Here is a 17,512-nt window from a genome sequence, read left to right on the forward strand (position 1 = left end):
AACTCACAGGTGGCTGTCAAGCAGATGCGGCCAGATGTATGCTGGGTCCTAAGGGGTGGAGAAAGGAACACAGAAGCTGGGCATGGTGGGTCATTGATGACCCCCTGAACCAGAGACCTCTGGGAAGCCAGGGTTCTGCCCTGTGTTGTCTCCAAGTTGACAAATATTGGAGGTATATGTCTCCCCTGGTTTTCCCTCAGCTGTAGTTTCTTGGGTGGGAAGGAAACCAGCAGCTCAGTTCCCTCTCTTGTCTGCAAAGCAATCTTTCCACTGGGTGACAGGTAGGGAAGCTGTAATGGATATGAACTCTCAAAGTGTCACGGGGGTCAATTTATAGAAGAAAATAGGGTGCTTGGTGGGGAGAGGGATATTTTCCTTTTTGTTTTCATTCAGGAATTCCTTCCGTTCAGCCATTTCTGGGCATTCATGCTGTTCCACCAAGAAGTAAGCCTTTCAAGATGTCAGATCCACAGTTGGGGGTGGTGGGCCAGAGAAGCCCTGAAGGAATCTGTCTCTAACTCTAGCTGAGTGCTTTCAGGGTCCAGACCACCCAACCTCACAACTTGCCTTGAGAAGCTGGGCTCTCCCCACCTCCCCCTGACCTCACTTTTGGGATGCTGCTGGCCCAGCAGTCTCAAGCCTGCTCTGATATCTCTGGTAAACCAAGGTCTTCTTTAGCAGAGGAGAGAGCAGTTAGAAATAGAGGGGGGCTAGAAGCCAGGCTTCCTGGCCCTGAGGACAGTCTTTTCTTAAAACACCACATTCAAAAGTGCTGCCCACAGCTATAGGACTCTAGCCTCCAAAGCTGCTGTTGACTGATTTTGTGTCTTGCTGAAGAGGGCCCTGTGGGATGGTCCCTCTGTTGGTACTGCCGGTCCCTGGGGCCTGGGAAGTTGCAGTCCCAAGCAAGGTGAGGGATGGCCGAGGCTAGAAGAGGGGCTAAAGACTAGAGGTGGCCTGAAGAACTTTGGCCTGCCAGGGCAGGGGACATTCATGCCCCCAACGGTCTCCTCAACCTAGGCCTGTCTTTTCTGTCTGTTGTTTACCTTCTTTGGGGATTCTTTCCTGATCAGTCCAGAGGTACAGCAGGCCAGGGATAGGTGGCAGCTGGTCTGGCCTCAATGGCCCTACTGGCTTTTCCAATACAACAGTGAAGCCCTCTCTACATGCCCCCTCATGCTGGCCACCACCTTTTCGCTGTGACCAGATTCTCCTCAGAAGGGCTGGAGTAGTGGCTTCTGTCCACCCAATTTCTCCAGGGTTGGCCTGCTACAGTGGGATCACATCTGCTTCTTCAAAGGTCCTGGACTGCCCGAAAGATAGAGGACTTGACATGAAATCTGTCCCCCGCTCCACCCCGGGCAATCCTTCCCAACACATCCACCCCACACACCCCGTTAATTCTGGCCCTTCCTCCCCATCAGGACCCTTCTCCTCCCCCCTCTCCCAGTGCCAGGGTGAGTTGCTTGGCTATTTGGGGCACCGGCTGGCCCTGCGGTGTAATCAGTGCCCAGGGATAATTGCTACCTGGCCCGCCGGTGTCTGGGGGCTGTCTCGGCCACAGCAGCAGGGGGTGGACACTGGGCAGCCAGGCCTGGAGCAAGGTCAGGCTAGGGCAGTCCCTCCCACTCCCAGGTCTGCTTCTCACCACGCGTGGGACCTGCAAGGATTCCCTAGGAAATCATTCTTCCTGGGAGGTGTGCTCACCTGGGATACCTGTGGCTTTAGCTGGGGTGGATGGTTATCCCAACCAGGAGACAAAAGCCTGCAGGCTGCTCTGCTCACCCACAAACAACCCTAAACCCTGCCTCTCCCTACTGTGCTCAGTCGATCCCCTTCTGCCTGCAAGCTGTCCTCTAGGCAGTACAATGGCTGAAGCATGGGCTTTGTAGCAAGAGAGACTTCTGTTTCACCTTCAGCTCCACTGCAAGCTTCCCTGTGATCAAGCCTCATTGTCCTCATGCAAGAAGGTCAATGAGATGACATGTGGGAGTGAACCTTCAATAAATGCTAGCTCCTCTCCTCCTTTGCTACCTTTTTTTTTTTTTTCCTACTCCAAGGCAGTTTAGTCCACCTGTGTTTAAATTCTTGTCATTCTCCCTTAGCCAGCCTATAAAACAAACCTTTGGTTTGCTGTCGAATTGATTCTGACTCATAGTGACCCTTTAGGACAGAGTAGAACTGCCCCAGAGAGCTTTCAAGCCTGTAACCTTTACAGAACCAGACTGCCACGTCTTCCTCTTGCAGAGCGACGGGTGGGTTCGAATCGACCACCTTTCAGTTAGCAGCCAAGCACTTAACCATGGTGCCGCCAGATCTCCTTAGCCAATCTATGACCTTGAGCCTCAGTTTCCTCATTTGTAAGAATATAATCAAAGGAGCTGCATCATCAAGTTACTGTGAAGAAATCATTGTCTAATACATTTGAAATGCTTAGCCCAGCGCCAATAAGACTCTACGATGGTAGCTCTTACTATTAGGAACTGCAAAGGGCAGAGAATGGGGGCAGAGAGCATCCATATGCTGGCTAGAAGATGCTCAGGAAAGGAAATCTGAGGACACGTGCAGGGGCTGATGGAGCCAAATACAAAGCAAGCCCAGGGCCTGGCCCCCCCTATTGCAACTATGGCTCTGGTGGCCTCCCACGGGACTTCTCCCTCTAGGAGAACCTACTCCTGCCTCTTCCCAGCCCATTTGCTCTAAGGTGGTGCCATTTAAGCTTTTGAAGGCCAGAATACACCAAACACATGTAGATATTTTAGTTTTGAAAGAGAATCATCAGTAGCAAAATCATCTTGGGAGATGTTGAAATAAAATTGTTTCTGTCTTTTTCTTTACCATGGTGGTAAAAAGGTTATTTATTCTAAACCTTGGAATTATTCATGCAAATATTCATGGCCCTGCCAGTTTAAGGGCCATCAGATACATGTCTTCTTTCCTGGGTGGAGCAATGTTGTAGGGGGAATGGGGTGAAGGGCTGGGCTGAAAAAACAGGATTCACAGGGTCAGCCTGTCCCTGAAGCAGCCCAGTTCCATCCCTCTCTGCCTTAGTGCCTTCCCCAACAGGGCCCAGAACTTCCATCTCTGGCACCTTGGAACAACAAGCCAGACTGGGTTAGTCGTCCTGCCCTACCAACACCAAGGCAGAAGCAAAGAAGGCATCTTTGGCCAGGAAGGCCAGCCCAAAGCACTAGATACTGCCCTCTTGGGGATGGAGAGGAAGAGAGGCTGCTAACTGTGGAGAGTAGAAAGTGGGTACCATCCCCTCCTGCCAGCAACTTCTCAACCCCAATAAGTAGCTCACCGCCCACGCCTCCCCCCCCCACCTGCCTGGGCAGCAACACCACATTACAGCCATTATGGAATCCACCATGGTCTTCCTCATCTTTTTCAGTCAGCAATGCCCCACCTTAGGATGGATGGCAAGGAGCAGACAGCCTCAGTGATTTCTTCTGGTGACTTCCTGGGTGTACTCTGGACCTATTGTAGGAACAGACTACCTAGAGCCCACTCAGAACCCCAGAAGCCGTGGGCTCGGAAGTGCTCCTCTACCAATTCTCTTTCTAGTAGGCACCTCCTACTGTGGGTCTGGGGCCACCTCAGAGCCAGTCGGAGGGCTGCCCAGCCTTGTCCAACCACCCTCCATGCCCCCTTGGCAGCCCTTGGACTGGTGCCTGGGGAACATATTGTCCAATGGGGATTGTTTTCCCTCCTGGATGCACTCTCTCTCACTCAGCGTCTCCTCCCTGGGTCCTGTGAGCTAATCAGAGAGAAGGAGGGGGAGGAGGGGGAGGAGGGGGTTGCTGCTTGCCTTCCCCGTTATCTGCAGCAATCCACGGTGACTAATGCTCCCAGTTGGTAAAAAGGCAGTGTAATCAAAACACTTTTTTTTTTAGTTCTTAAAGTTAGTCATTCTCCCAGAGCAGAGGGAAAAAAAGCTCACAGCAGGCACCATGAAATGCAAGCTGAGAGGCTTGCCCTGCCTAGTGGAACTAAAGCATTGGTCGCGGCAGCTCCCCAGGGGTCTGAGGCTCAGGCTCCTCCTCTGGATCCTTGGTCAGCCTTTCTCTACACCTTCCTGTGTTCCTGCTCTTCTCAACACAAAGCGGTCTGATCCCAGCTCAGGACCAAGTCAAAAAAAAAAAAAAAAAAAAACCCAGTTCCGTCGAGTCGATGCCGACTCATAGTGACCCTATAGGACAGAGTAGAACTGCCCCACAGAGTTTCCAAGGAGTGCCTGGTGGATTAGAACTGCCGACCCTTTGGTTAGCAGCCGTAGCACTTAACCACTATGCCACCAGGGCGAAGTCAGGCTCTCCCCTTTTCTCTCATCCTGCCAGGTGCTGCCACCTGCTGGTCCTGAGCTCTGTGAACTGGGGGAAGCATATAAAAAGCTCCCAGGATGAGGCCGAGCATTGGATGGTTGTAAGGTGCCTGGTCGTGAGCTGGGCCTCCACCCCCTCACCTGGTCACTCAGTGCATGTGCCTCTCCTGGCTCCATCTGTCTGCTGGCTTCCAACCCTGCTTTGCCTTGACTGGACCATAGATTTTCAGAGGTGGTGGGAACCTCAGGGGTCATCTAGAAGTGGTATACCATAGTGATGAAAAGCAGAAGGGTCAGAGCCAGGCTGTCCAAGTTGGAATCTCTGCTTTACCACTTCATGGCTGTGCTTCAGCTCCTTCAGCTGTAAAATGATAGTAATAATAGTACCTATCTCAGAGGGTTGTTATAAGGATTAAATGTGAACTGCTTAAGAATACTGCCTGGCACACTGTGAATACTCAGTTATTGTTGTTGTTAGTTACCATTGCATCGATTTCCACTCATAGTGACCCCATGTGGCAGAGAAGAGCTGCCCCATAGGGTTTTCTAGGCTGTCATCTTTACAGGAGCAGATTGCCAGGTCTTTCTCCCATGAGTTCAAACCTCTAAACTTTTGGTTAGCAGCTAAGTGCTAAATCGTTGTACTCCGAGGGGTCCTATTATTAATTCATAATACTAATAATAAAACAAAAAAATAATAAAGTAAAATGTTAACCATCACATTCCCCTTACTTAATCTAAGGCAGACATTGCTAATTACTCACAGAACTTCACCAGCCATTGGTGGATCCCCCCAGAATCCTCAGTACAGCACTCCAGGGAGCCACTAGCAAGTGATCAGAGTTGGCACATGGAATGACACTCACCTGACATCCCAAACCAGCCAGTTGCCACTGAGACAACTCCGGCTCACAGCGACCCCATGTGTGTCAGAAAAGAACCGTGCTTTACAGGGTTTTCAATATGGAGTGGTTTTTCAGAAGTAGACCACCAGGCCTTTCTCCTGGGTAGACTGAACCACCAACCTTTTACTTAGCATTAACCATTGGCACCACCCAGGGGACTCCCTTGCCATCCCAGACTTAAGTTTTTTTGTTCACATTACAGTCAATGAAGATGAGTCCAGAGGAGGGAAGAGACTACCTCCAGCTACTTGGTGCCAGAGCCAGGTATTCCTGGTCCTGATTGCTGCTTGCCGGTCTAGTTTCTGATTTGCCACTTCTCCCTGCCCTTTGAGCAATCAATGTGGGCTTCCCAACACTGGAAACTGTAACCCTGATATCCTCCATGTTCCCCCACTCTTGCTCCCCTCCCCATGTTCCTGGTCCTGCACTGCTCAGGGAACTCTGTCGTTCTGAGGCATCCTGCTGAACAGGTGCAAAACAGGATAGTAATGCTACACAAAAACCTGAGGGCCTGCGTCTTAATTTATGCTGGGGCACAAAGGCCCAAAGGCAAAGGCAAGGGAGCTCAGCCCCTCAGTTTGGGCCCTTCACACTCAGGCCCTCAGCCTTAGCCCTGAAACTTAATGAAGCCCCTAATGGGTTCTGGTTCTGGGCATTCTTACTCTTAGCTGATTAGAGGCTGGCAAGGTGAAAGAGTTGGAGGGTCAGCCCTAGGCCTCTGTGTGGAAAAGTCTGGGAGTGGGCAGGATCAGATAAACCTGGAGGTGAGGTTCATGGAGAATAGCTGCTTACCAAGTTCTGAGTAAAAAGCTCCAAGGAGAGTCAGGGGTCTGATGGCCAACCTGGTTCTTCTGCTGCTTTCCCTTTGGTAAACTATTTTGTCTCCCAGAGTAGGTCCCTGTCACCTCAACATTTTTAACTTCCTCAGGCTCAGACTTCTGGGGAGGAAGCAGTATTTGCCAAGCTTTAAGTCAGAAGCAGAAACCCTGGCAGTGCAATGGTTAGGAGCTCAGCTGCTAACCAAAAGTTAGGCGGTTTGAATCCACCCAGCGGCTCTGCAGGAGAAAAGGCCTGGCCATCTGCTCCTGTAAAGATTACAGCATAGAAAAACCCATGCGGCAGTTCTGTTCTATCACATGGGGTTGTTGTGAGTAGAACTGACTCAGTTGTACCTAACAATAACAAAGCCAAGAGCATCCGCTTCTATCTGAAGCTTTTCTACTCTTTGCCTCTGACTGGAAATCAAATTTGCTCCTTCACATGCCTCCTTTGAAGGGGAAGGATCAACCTGTGCTGTGCTGTCCTTTGGTTACAGAAAAGAAAGACATAGCCCCCAACCCTGGGTCTGGAGACCAGGCTGAGTTCTTCAGAGCAATGGGAGGTGTTTGTTCTTCACCATGCCTAGCTTCCTAGGGATCAATGCCACACGGCATGTCAGGTTCACAGAGGGAAGCAGATAGGTCCACAGGATAACAGGATCCCTGATTGTCTCTCCTAAGTCCAGCACCATTCAGGCTGAGCAAATGAGCCACATGTAGGGAGATGGAGTTTACCTCAGAGCAGACACTTTCCGGACAGACTTCTGGGAGGCCAAGATTCTTCCCATTAACCTCAGAAGTCCTGTTGGTTACATTAGGGGTTTGGTGTTTGTGATGGTTACGGTTGTGTGTCAACTTGGCTGGGCCATGATTCTCAGTGCTTTGGCAGTTATGATGTAGTTTGGCAGTTGTGTAATGATATAATCGCCTCCATGAGGAGACCTGTCATAATGTAATCACCCCCATGATGAGATCTGCTATGAGCAGCCAATAAGTTGAAAGGAAATTTCCTTGGGGGTATAGCCTGTATCCAATATATATACAGACTTTCTGGCAAAGCTCACTGGCTTTTGCGCTGCTCTGGGTCCTGTATTTGACTCATCATCATCTGACCCCTGGTTCTTGGAACTTGAGCCAGCAGCCTACCATCTTACCTGCCAATCTTGAATTTGTCAGCCGCTACACCTGTGAACCAGCAGCCTTCCATCCCACCTGCTGATCTTGAGTTTGTCAGCCCCAGCAGCTATGTGAGTCTGAAGAAGCCTCCAACCTGACACCTGACCCATGGACTTGAGGCTTTCCAGCCTCTCTCTCTCTGTCTGTGTGTGTCTCTCTCTCTTTATATATCTATCTATCTATCTATCTATCTATCTATCTATCTATCTATCTATCTATCTATCTATCTATATATGTGTGTGTGTGTGTGTATACACTTCACTGATTTCGCTTCTCTAGAGAACCCAGCCTAAGACATTTGGTACCAAGAGTGATTCTAGAGAAAAAAATTGTAAGGATGAGTTTTCTAAATTGGTTCTCAAGACTGGTTAGTCTTAAAGATGTTCATGACTTTGTTTCCAGTAGTAGTCATTGCTAGTCTTAAAGATGTTGATGACTTTGTTTCCAGTAGTAGTCATTGCTAATCTATGGCGTGAGGTGGCAATAGAAACACACAAAATATCACCACCAATAGATCAAGTATTGGTGAGAGGTGAGGCTCTGGGTGATTGCATGTTTGATACTTTTCTAAAATTTTGTCAGAGTGAGAAGTATAAGGAAGCTAGTTAGTTGGTTCTACTTTCACTAGACAAAGTGGTAAGGGAAAGAGATGAGCTCAGGGCTTCAGAGTCAAAGCTCAAGTGCCACATAAATGACTTCAAAGTGGTCACTTGTACCCTGAAAGAAAGCCTTATTTCTTGTAGTAACAGAGCTGATATTGCCGAAAACCAAGCCCAAAGTCTGATCGTAACAGTGACTGAATTACAATACCAGTTGAATTTCCAACTTCAATGGTGTCTGAAGTTAAAGTGAGAGCATTGACTGGGAAGAAATGGGATCCTGAAAATTGGAATGGAGACATATGGGCTGATAATCAGGAAGCTGAGCTCCTAAATTCCACTGGATCACTCCCACCAATGAAATCATTACTCCATCTGATGAGATTAACCCAGCTGTATCTGAAGAGCCTTTGTCTGAGATATTGCCTGGGGCAGCATCTGAGTCATCACCTGGGACATTGTCTGAGGCAGATGCCTTACAAGACATTGCTGAGTGTTCTCAAAACACATCCCCACCACCCATTTTTGTTTCTAGACCTAAAACTACACTTAAGTCCCAGCAAACCCCAAAATGTGAAGTAAGAAGTGTAACCCAGAAGGAGTATGCTACACTCCAAAAGAACTGCTTGACTTTTCTGATATGTAAAAGCAGCAATCTGGGGAATATGTGTGGGAATGGCTATTAAGGATGTGAGATAATGGTGCAAGGAACATAAAGTTGGTCAGTCTGAGTTTATTGATATGAGCCCACTAAGCGCATATTCTTCAGTCTGTTTCAGCTCCAGAGGTTAGAAAAGGATCTAATATTTTATTTGGTGGAATCACTCAAGCATGGATTATGCAGTGGCCCACACTAAATCAAGTTGAAGTACCAGACCTACCTTGATATACTGTAGAAGAAGGAATACAAAGACTCAGGGAAATTGGCACGTTAAAGTGAATTTATCAGGTTAGACCCACGGACCCACACATGGAGTGCCCAGAGGACATACCTTTCACCACACAGTTAGGAACAAATTTGTGAAGGGAGCCCCAGCATCCTTGAAAGTTGTTGTGATTGCTATTTTCTGTAAGTCAGGTTTGACAGTGGGAGCTGCCCTAACTGGATTATGACACCTAACTACAATGGGGCTGATTGGGCCCTGTGATGGTAGGGGCCAAGTGGCTGCACTCAATGGATAAAGACAAGGTGGACATGGTTACGGTAATGGACAGCTGAGTCAAAGCAATAATGAGAATAGTTGAACTCATATAGACACATGGAATTGGCTACTTAGTCACAGTGTCCCTAAGAGTGATACAGATTGGAAATCTACTAAATTTTTACTCGAGCTGTACAAGCAGATGAATCCTAGGTCAAGTGAACAGAAGTCTAATTCAAATCACCAGATTAGAAAGTCACAGTCTCTCAATCAATTCCCAGACTTGAACCAGTTTACAGACCCACAATCCCTTGAATGAAGGGGAGGCCATGTCCCTTTGAGGAAGGACCCCACCACACTGCCCCAAATTTATACTGCTAATCCTTCTCCCAGCCTTCCGCGAAAGGATCTATTGTGAGAGTGACTGTTCATTGGGGAAAAGGAAATAATCAGACTTTTCAAGGATAACTGGATACTGGCTTTGAACTGACACTAATTAAAAAAAAAGAAAAACAAACTCTTTGCCATCAAGTTGATTCTGACTCATAGTGACCCTATAGAACAGAGCAGAACTTCCCCATAAGGTTTCCAAAGAGTGGCTGGTGGATTTGAACTACTGACCTTTTGGTTAGCAGCCAAATGCTTAACCACTATGCCAATAAGACCCCACACTAATTCCAGGAGACTCAAAATGTCAATCAGAGTGGGATATATGGAGATCAGGTTATTAATGGAGTCTTAGCTCATGTCCATCTCACAGTGGGTCCAGTGGGTCACCAAACACATCCTGTAGTGATTTCCCCAGTTCTAGAATGCATAATTGGAATAGATACACTCAGTAACTGGAAGAACCTCCACGTTGAACCCATGACAATTGGATTAAGAGCTGTTATCGTAGGAGAAGCCAAGTAGAACCCATTAGAACTGCCCCTACCTAGGAAAATAGTAAAACAAAAGCAATACAACATTCCTGGAGGAATTTCAGAGATTACTGCCACCATCAAGGACTTGAAGGATGCAGCGGTAGTGATTCCCACCACATCCCTATTCAATTCACTTATTTGGCCTGTGCAAAAAAACACATAGATCTTAGAGAATGATAGTGAATTAAATTGTTGAAAACTTAACCAGGTGGTGACTCCAATTGCAGTTGCTGTTATAGATGTGGTTTCATTGCTTGAGCAAATTAATACATCTCCTGGTACCTGGCATGCAGCTATTAATCTGGCTAATGCCTTTTTCTCCATATCTGTTTTGAAGAACCACCAGAGCAGTTTACCTTCAGCTGGCAAGGCCAGCAATACACCTTTACTGTCCAACCTCAGTTATATCAACTCTCCAGCACTGTGTCATAATTTAGTCTGCAGGGAACTTAATTACCTTTCCATTATATTAATTACATTATGATGATTGGACCTAGTAAGGGAGAGTGCCAATGACTCTGGATTTATTGGTAAAACATTTGCATGTTACCCGTTAAAAAACCCATTGCCATTGAGTCAGTTCTGACTCATAGCAATCCTATAGGACAGAGAACTGCCCCATAGGGTTTTCAAGGAGCGGCTGTAGATTTGAACTGCTGACCTTTTGGTCACTTAATCACTGTACCTAGAGGGTGGGAAATTAATCTGACAAAAATTCAGGTGTCTTCCACTTCAGTGAAATTTCTAGGGATCTGGTGGTGTGGGGAATGTCAAGGTATTCCTTCCAAAGTGAAGGATAAGTTATTGCATCTGGCTCCTCCCATAACTAAAAAGGAGGCACAATGCCTGGTGGGCCTCTTTGGATTTTGGAGACAATGTATCCCTCATTTGGGTGTGCTACTCTGACCTATTTATCAAGTAACTGAAAAAGCTGCTAGTTTTGAGTGGGGCCCAGAACAACACGAGGTTCTGCAACAGGTTCAGACCACTGTACAAGCTGTTCTGCTACTTGGGCCATATGATCTGGCTGATCCAGTGGTATTTGAAGTGTCAGTGGCAGATAGCGATGCTGTTTGGAATCTTTGGCAGGCCCCTATTGGTGAATCACAGTGCAGACCCTTAGAATTTCGGAGCAAAGCCCTGCCATCCACTGCAGATAACTATTCTCCTTTTGAGAAACAACTTTTGGCTTGTTACTTGGCTTTGGTAGAGACTAAATGCTTAATCATGGGCCACCAAGTTTCCATGCAGCCAGAGCTGCCCATCATGAACTGGGTGTTGTCTTACCCACAAAACCACAAAGTCGGACATGCACAGCAGCAGCACTCTGTCATTAAATGGAAGTGGTATATATGCAAGATCAGGCCTGAGCAGGACCTGAAGGCACAAGTAAATTGCATGAGATAGTGGCTCAAATGCCCAGAGTCTTTATTCCTGTCACATTATATTCCATCTCCCAGTCTGCACCTGTGGCCTCATGGGGACTTCCTTATGATCAGTTGACTAAGGAAGAAAACCCATGCTTGGTTTTCAGATGGTCCTGCGTGACATATAGGCACCTCTCAAACATGGACAGTGGCAGCACTACAGCCCCTTTCTGGGACTTCCCTGAAGGACAGTAGTAAAATGAAATCCTCCCATTGGTCAGAACTTCGAGCAATACACCTGGTTGTTCACTTTGCTTGGAAGGAGAAATGGCCAGACGTGCAATTGTATACTGATTCATGGACCGTGAATTGGAAAATTGAAGACAAGAAGGTATGGGGAAGAGGTATGTGGATAGACCTCTTTGAATGAGCCAAGGAAGTGAAGATATTTGTGTCTCATATGAATGCTCACCAAAGGGTAACCTCAGCAGAGGAGGATTTTAACAATCAAGTGGATAGGATGATGCATTCTATGGAAACCAGTCATCCTTTTTGCCCAGCCACTCCTGTCATTGCCCAATGAGTTCATGAACAATGTGGCCATGGTGTTAGGGATGGAGGTTATGCATGGGCTCAGCAACATGGACTTCCACTCACCAAGGCCAGCTTGGTAACAGCCACTACTGAGTGCCCAATCTGCCAGCAGCAGAGACTAACACTGAATTCCCAATAAAGCACAATTCCTTGAGGTGATCAGCCAGAAAGAAACCTGGTGACAGGTTGATTACATTGGACTGCTCCCATCATGGAAAGGGCATCATTTTGTTCTTACTGGAATAGATACTTACTATGGATATATATTTTTTTTTTAATGGATATAGATTTGCCTTCCCTGAATGAATGCTTCTGCTGAAACTACCATCCATGGACTTTCAGAACACCTTATCCATGTCATGGTATCCCACACAGTATCACCTGGGATCAAGGGACTCACTTCACAGCAAATGAAGCGTGGCAACTGGCCCATGCTTATGGAATGCACTGATCTTACCATGTTCCCCATCATCCTGAAGCAGCTGGGTTGATAGAATGATGGAATGGCCTTCTGTCTTAGTTATCTAGTGCTGCTATAACAGAAATACCACAAATAGACGGCTTCAACAAACGGAAGTTTATTTCCTCACCATCTAGTAGGCTACAAGTCCAAATTCAGAGCATCAGCTCCAGGGGAAGTCTTTCCCTCTCTGTCAGCTTTGGAGGAAGGTCCTTGTCATCAATCTTCCCCTGAACTAGGAGCTTCTTCACGCAGGAACCCTGGGTCTAAAGGATGCACTCTGCTCCTGACACTGCTTTCTTAGTGGTATGAGATCCCCATTTCTCTCTGCTCACTTCTCTCTTTTATATATCAAAAGAGATTGGCTTAAGACATAACCTAATCTTGTAGACTGAGTTCTGTCCCATTAACATAACTGCCGCTAATCCCACCTCATTAACATCATAGACATAGGATTTACAACACATAGGAAAATTACATCAGATGACAAAATGGTGGACAATTACACAAAACTGGGAATTATGGCCTAGCCAATTTTACAATTAGTTTTGGGGGAAACAATTCAATTCCTGACACTTTCTAAAGTCACAATTACGGAACCAGCTAGGTGGCAATACCTTGCAGGGTTGGGACAATGTTCTCCAGGAGGCTGTATATACTCTAAATCAGCATCCAATATATGGTGCTGTTTCTCCCATAGCCAGGATCCAGGGGTCCAGGAATCAATGGGTGGAAATGGGAGTAGCACTACTCACTATTATCCCTAGTGACCCACTCACAAAATTTTTGCTTCCTGTCCTCACGGCCCTATTCTCTGTAGGTCTAGAGATCTTAGTTTCAAAGGGAGGAATGTTCCACCTGGAGGCACATCACTGAATCCACTGAACTGGATGTTAAGAACATCACCTGGCCATTTTGGGATCCTCATGCCTCTGGATCAACAGGCAAAGGGAGTTACCACATTGGCTGGTGTGATTGATCCTGATTATCAAGAGGAAATCAGATTGATAATATATAATAAAAGAAAAGTACATCTGGAATGCAGGAGATCCCTTAGGACGTTTCTCAGTACTACCATGCCCTGTGATTAAAGTCAATAAATAACTACAGCAAACCAATTCTGACATGATTACTAATGGCCCAGACCCTTTGGGAATGAAAGTTTGGGTCACCCCACCAGGCAAAGAACTACAACCAGCTGAGGTGCTTGCCGAGGGTAAAGGGAATATGGAATGGATGGTGGAAGAAGGTAGTTCTGAGACCAGCTATGACCAGTTGCAGAAACGAGAACTATAATTGTTACGAGTATTTCTTCCTTGTATGTGTACATCAAATATTTTTATTTCTTCACTTATATAGAACGTAAACAGGGCTGATACATTTTCAGTTGTGTGTTAGTTGTATCATGTTAGGTCCAAGTATGACTTTATAATTGTTTTTATTTACAGATTATGTATGATTTAAAGAGATGTGTACGGGTGCCAAGTTGACAAGGGGTGGAATATGATGATTAAAGCTGTGTGTCAACTTGGCTGGGCCATGATTCTCAGTGGTTTGGCAGTTATGATGTAGTTTGGCAGTTATGTAATGATGTAATCACCTCCACAATGAGATCTGATATAATGTAATCACCTCCATGATGAGATCTACTATGAGCAGCCAATAAGTTGAAAGGGAGTTTCCTGGGGGGTGTGGCCTGCATCCAACATATATGGGCTTTCTGGCAAAGCTTGCTGGCTTTTGCTCCACTCTGGATCTTGCATTTGGCTTGTCATCATCTGACCTCTGGTTCTTGGAACTTGAGCCAGCAGTCTGCTGTCTTACCTGCTGACCTTGGGTTCATCAGCATCTGCAGCTCAAGAGTCAGCAGCCTACGTCTAATCTACTGATCTTGGGTTCATCAGCCCCTATAGCTACATGAGTCAGGAGAAGCCTGATACCTGATGCCTGACCCATGAACTTGGGGCTTTTCAGCCTCCACAACCGTACAGATATCATATACCATATACACATACACACATATATATTTGGCTTCATCCCAAGACATTATTGACTTCCTCAGACCTGCTCACTTCTCTGGGCTTGCCCCTCCACTCAGGGCCCACCTCATATGCCTCCCCACTTCTCCTATTTCCCAAGGGCTTCTCGAGTCAATAAGACACTTGACTTAGAACCTTAGAATGCTGGAGACTTTGGCGATGTCGCCTACTTCCTTATTTTATAGATGAGGGAACCAAGGCCCAGAGAGGGGATATGACTTGTCTGAGGTCAGTATTAGCATCAAAGGTGGAACTAGAGCCCAGGATTCTTCCAGACTCTTAGTCTAGTGCTCATTATTCTCACCCTAAAGGATGTGTCTCCCTAGAGAGCTGAAACGGAGCTTCCCCTGGGATATGGCAGTGGCCTAAGCTAATATTTTTGGAAATTGTGGGGAAACAACTAAGAGAGGCAGAGTGTGGGGAAGGGAGGAAGCAGATGGGAGATTCATCCACGGGTTTGCAAAAGAAAGCCAGGAGGCTCATAAACATGCAGCACCCCATTCCATCCATCCTACACTGTGTGAAGCAGCAAGAACTGTCCCATCCTTTGCCCATACTCCTTGCCCAGCCTGCTGATGCTCTTTGGTCACTTCTCCTCCCTCTCTTTTCTCTTCAAGGATGCTCTAGATGCTCACTTTGGCCTGTTTACCAATGAATAACATGGTGATGGAGCTGATCTGTGTGATGTGCTTGGGGACCCATTCCTCCCACCCCCATTGGAAAAGCCCTATTGAGTTAAAGTCTAGAATCTAAAAAATGGAAACGGAAAACACAAATGAGAAAGTACCTCCTGTGTACAACCCTCTGAACTCCCCTACTTCTCCTAAGCACGCCTTCCACCCCACCCTGGAAGGTCAGAACAAATCACGGGGGGTCATATATGTCTTCTACTCTAATTCAGTGGCCTAGCTATTTCCCAAGCAGCCCCTGAAACACTTGTGGTCCATTTGAAGGAGGAGAGTTCCTACAAAGAAGGTCCTCAGTGGCCCAGCAGTTACTTGCACAGGCCTTACTGCCTGCTCTTCTCACTTCTAAGGCAGAAAGGTACTTGGAGTGGGGAGGTCAACACAGTCCATGACCCCAGACGACTTGTGAGAGCCCGAGGCTCTGAATTCTGACTTTGAAAAACCTATTGCAAGTCAGCTGCTTGCGTGGACCTCGGTCCTCTTCTTAGCCAAGATTACATTCCCTCTGCGTGGACCCCCAACTCCCACCCCTCATGAGATTCACCTGGTTAGCCTCAGGACTTGCTTAATATATTGACTCCTCCTGGAAGCAGTCACTAAAACACCATGTGCAGGTTGTTCTTGGCTGCCATTGAATTGAGTCAGCTCTTGACTCATGGTGACTCCATGCACAATGAAACCAGGGCTTTGAAATGGTTTGTTCTGGATCGAACCCCTGCTGAAAATCTGTATTTCCACCCCAGATAGTGAATCAGAATCTACATTTTAACAAGATCCCCCAGGTGATTCTTAGGTATAATAAATTTGGGGAACAACTGCTGTACTAGAGGTTCTCAGAATTTGTCCCTAATCAGCAGCATTAGCATCAGCTAGTAACTTGTTAGAAATGCACATTATTGACAGGGGTTCAAACTGGAACAAACTGGTTCAAAGTCCTGAATGAAAGAAAAGGCTGCCCAGTCCTTTGCCATCCCCATGATTGATTGCAGATAGGACCATTGTGATCTGTAGGGCTTTCATTAGCTGAATTTCAGATATAGATCACCAGGCTTTTATTCCTAGTCACTTGTAGTCTGGAAGCTCTGCTGAAACCTGTTCAACACCATAGCAACCCGTAAGTCCCCACTAACAGGTGGTGGCTGTGGATAAGGAGCATTAGAGGGACCCTTACGCAGGTGCCATAGCACCCTGTTCTTTCCTACCATACATTATTACTGTAATTGCCCGTTTACCTCTCCCTGCAGGTAAGTAGACTGTAAGGGCATGAGGTCAGGAACCTTGTTTTTTTTTAATGGTTGTATCCTGGAAGGAAAATTGGAAGTTGCCCAGAATGAAATGGAATACTTGAAGATAGATATCCTAGGCATTACCCACTGCCGTTGAGTCGATTTCAACTCATAGCGACCCTACAGGACAGGGTAGAACTGCCCCATAGAGTTTCGAAGGAGCGCCTGGTGGATTCGAACTACTGACTTCTTGGTTAGCAGCCGTAGCACTTAACCACTACGCCACCAGGGTTTCCATCCTAGGCATTAGTGAGCTCAAATGGACAGCTACGGGCCATTTTGAATCAGACAATCATATGGTTTACTGTGCTGGGAATGACAAATTGAAAAAGAATGGAATTGCATTGATTGTCAAAAAGAACATTTCAAGACCTATCCTGAAGTACAACGCTCTCAGTGATAATATACATACGCCTACAAAGACGAGTTAATACAACTATTATTCAAATTTACATACCAACCACTAACGCCAAAAATGAGGAAATTGAAGATTTTACCAACTTCTGCAGTTTGAAATTAAGCAAACGTGCGATCAAGATGCATGGATAATTACAAGTGATTGGAATGTAAAAGTTGGAAACAAAGAATAAGGTTCAGTAGTAGGAAAACATGGCCTTGGCAATAGAAACACCACCAGAGATGCCATGATAGCACTTTGCAAGACCAATGACCTATTCATTGGAAATACCTTTTTTCAGCAAGATAATTGGTGACGGAAGGAATACACAGGAATCAAACTGACCACATCTGTGGAAAGAGACCGATGGAGAAGCTCAATATCATCAGAACAAGGCCAGGGGCCAACTGCGGAAGAGACCATCAACTGCACATATGCAAGTTTAAGTTGAAGCTGAAGAAAATTAAAATAAGTCCATGCAAGCCAAAGTAGGACCTTGTGTATATTCCACCTGAATTTGGAAACCATCTCAAGAATAGATTTGACACATTGAACGCTGAACACCAGACGAGTTGCGGGACAACATCAATGACGTTATATATGAAGAAAGCAAATGGTCATTAAAAGGACAGGAAAGAAAGAAAAGACCGAAATGGATGTCAGAAGAGATTCTGAAACTTGCTCTTGAACATAGAGTAGCTAAAGTGAATGGAAGAAATGACAAAGTAAAAGAGCTGAATGGAACATTTCAAAGGGTGATGGTTCAAGAAGACAAAGTAAAGTATTATAATGAAAT

This window comes from Loxodonta africana, chromosome 19 (assembly GCF_030014295.1).
Source record: "Loxodonta africana isolate mLoxAfr1 chromosome 19, mLoxAfr1.hap2, whole genome shotgun sequence".
Classification (NCBI taxonomy): domain Eukaryota; kingdom Metazoa; phylum Chordata; class Mammalia; order Proboscidea; family Elephantidae; genus Loxodonta; species Loxodonta africana.